This window comes from Lipotes vexillifer, unplaced genomic scaffold (assembly GCF_000442215.2).
Source record: "Lipotes vexillifer unplaced genomic scaffold, Lipotes_vexillifer_v1.1 scaffold213, whole genome shotgun sequence".
Taxonomy (NCBI): domain Eukaryota; kingdom Metazoa; phylum Chordata; class Mammalia; order Artiodactyla; family Lipotidae; genus Lipotes; species Lipotes vexillifer.
The window spans coordinates 2617881-2620650 of record NW_006780610.1 but is presented as its reverse complement, the minus strand read 5'-3'; the positions used below and the strand labels follow the sequence as shown (position 1 = coordinate 2620650).

The 2770-nt window shown below is 39.4% G+C and overlaps 1 non-coding gene across 1 annotated transcript; it reads left to right on the top strand.

Annotated features, from left to right (window-relative positions):
• Positions 1–1502: 1502 nt before the first annotated feature.
• TRNAE-UUC (transfer RNA glutamic acid (anticodon UUC)) lies at positions 1503–1574 on the top strand. The gene has a single exon. It is a non-coding gene; the product is annotated as a tRNA-Glu (tRNA).
• The last annotated feature ends 1196 nt before the right edge of the window (positions 1575–2770 follow it).

The window sequence follows — 2770 nt, the reverse complement described above, 5'->3', positions numbered from 1 at the left end:
TTCTCACTTGCTCACTCTGAAGAAGCCAGCTCCCATGTTTTAACCTGCTTAGGACTTTGACCCCGCCCCTCCCCCCCAGCCACCACCCAGCAGTAACAAGGTGACCCTCATCCATCCAGAGGAGGATCTTGGAAGAGAAGAAACTGATGAATGGAGTTTTTAAACCTGTGTATGAAGTCCAAGGCAGACTCCTGAGTGACCCACATGTCAAACTGAATAGAATCAATAGGGCAAATATTTGAGAACCGAATTATAGTGTGGAATATCATGCAGCTTTTCAGATTGGTCTCTGGTAGCACACAAATGAAGCAGACCAGAATAGCACTCTAACACTATGAAAATGAAATCATGTTTGGAATGATAGCCCACAAAACTAAGCCAGGACCTGCACACTAAACTAAATAGGGTGACTGCCAGCTAAAATAGAAGATTTAAATAGGATCAGAGTTTTATAACATAATATGCAAAATGCCCAGGTTTCAGTAGAAAATCACTCATCATCCCCAAAATTAGAAACTTGAATGAGAAAACATAATCAACAGATGCCAGCACTAAGATAATTTAGATGTTGGAATTATCTAACAAAGATTTTAAAGCAGTCATCATAAAAATGCTTCAACAAGTAATTGCAAACTCTCTTGAAACAAAATAAGAATCTCAGCAAGTAAAGAAATATATAAAAGAACCAATCTGAAATTACTGAACTGAAAAATAGAGTAACCAAAGCAAACAATTCACTGGATGGCCTCAGCAACTGCATGAAAATAACAGAAGAAAGAACCAGTGAACTTGAAGGTAGAAAAATAGCACAGTTCTAGAAGAAATATAATAGAATTTATTTGTGGGCTGGGGTTGGCAAAGATATCTGACAAGGAACAAAGAAATCACTAACCATTATAAAAAATTGTTAAATTGGAATTCATCGAAATTAAGACATTGTTCATCAAAAGACACTATTAAAAAAATGAGTAGGTAAGCCAAGATTGGGAGAAATCTTCAAAATAAATATATCTGACAAAAGTCTTATATCCAGGGTATGTATATATGTGTGTGGGGGATGGTGTATACACACACATATGTATATATTACTTATATTTCTGCAAATCTATAATTAAAAGGCTAACAACCTTGGGTGTTTTTTATTGTTGTTCTTGGTTTTGGTTTTTTTTTTTTTTTTTTTTTGCGATATGTGGGCCTCTCACTGTCGTGGCCCTTCCCGTTGCCGGACGCGCAAGCTCAGCGGCCACGGCTCACGGGCCCAGCCGCTACGCGGCATGTGGGATCCTCCCAGACTGGGGCACGAACCCGTATCCCCTGCATCGGCAGGCGGACTCTCAACCACTGCGCCACCAGGGAGGCCCGGTTTTGTTTTGTTAATGGCAAAAGACTTGAATAAATACTTCCACAAAGGAAGATATAGGAATGGTCAGTGAGCACATAAAAAGTGCCCAATATCATTAGTAATTAGGAAAATGCAAATTAAAACTATAGTGAGAGGGAGTTCCCTGGTGGTCTAGTGGTTAGCATTCAGCACTTTCACTGCTGTGGCCTGGGTTCAATCCCTGGTCGGGGAACTGAGATCCCTCAAGCTGTGTGGCACAGCCAAAAAGAAGAAAACAAAACAAAACAACATATAGTGAGATACCACTTCACACCCATTGGAATGGCCAAAATTAAACAAACAACTGACAACACCAAACGTTGGTGAGGATGTGGAGCATCTGGAACTCTCTTGCACTGCTGCTAGAAGTATAAAATGGTGTTGCCACTTTGGAAAACTATTTTCCAGTTTCTTATAAAGTTAAGCATACATTTACTACATGATCAAGAAATTTCACTCCTAGATATTTTCTCAAGATAAATGAAAATATGTTTAAACAAAGTTCATAGCATTCATGCTATGAACATGAATGTTCATAGCAGCTTTATACATAATAGTGAAAAATCCAAATGATCATCAGTATAATAAACTGTGGTATATCCATATAATGAAATAGGATCTAGCAATAAGAATGAATAAACTATAGAAACACACAAAAACATAGATAAATCTTAAGATCTTTATGCTGAGTGAAAGATGCCAGACACACAGTGCATGTTGTATGATTCCATTTATACAAAACTGTAATAAAGACAAATGGAACCTAGAGTGATTGAAGGTAGATCAGTGGTCGTGGGAGGGAGGAGGGAAGGGGACTGACTGGGAACCAACACACGGGAACATTTGGTGTTAATGGAAATGTTCTATATTTTGATTGTGGTGGTGGTTGCATGAATGTTTACATTTGTGAAAACTCACAGAACTATATTATTTATTTATTTATTTTAATTTGTTTATTAATTTTGGCTGTGTTGGGTCTTGTTGCTGCGCAGGCTTTCTCTAGTTGCAGTGAGTGGGGGCTACTCTTCGTTGCGGTGCATGGGCTTCTCATTGTGGTGGCTTCTCATTGCAGAGCATGGGCTCTAGGCATGTGGTCTTCAGTAGTTGTGGCATGCAAGCTCAGTAGTTGTGGCTCGTGGGCTTTAGAGCGCAGGCTCAGTAGTTGTGGCACACGGGCTTAGCTGCTCCACAGCATGTGGGATCTTCCTGGACCAGGGCTCGAGCCCGTGTCCCCTGCATTGGCAGGGAGATTCTTAACCACTGCACCACCAGGGAAGTCCCAGATCTATATACTTTAAAATGTATGCTTTTTATTTGTAATTTTGCCTCAATTTTAAAATATTTTGGTTTATGGGACTCCAAAGCTTACTTTTTTTTTTTTTTTTTTTG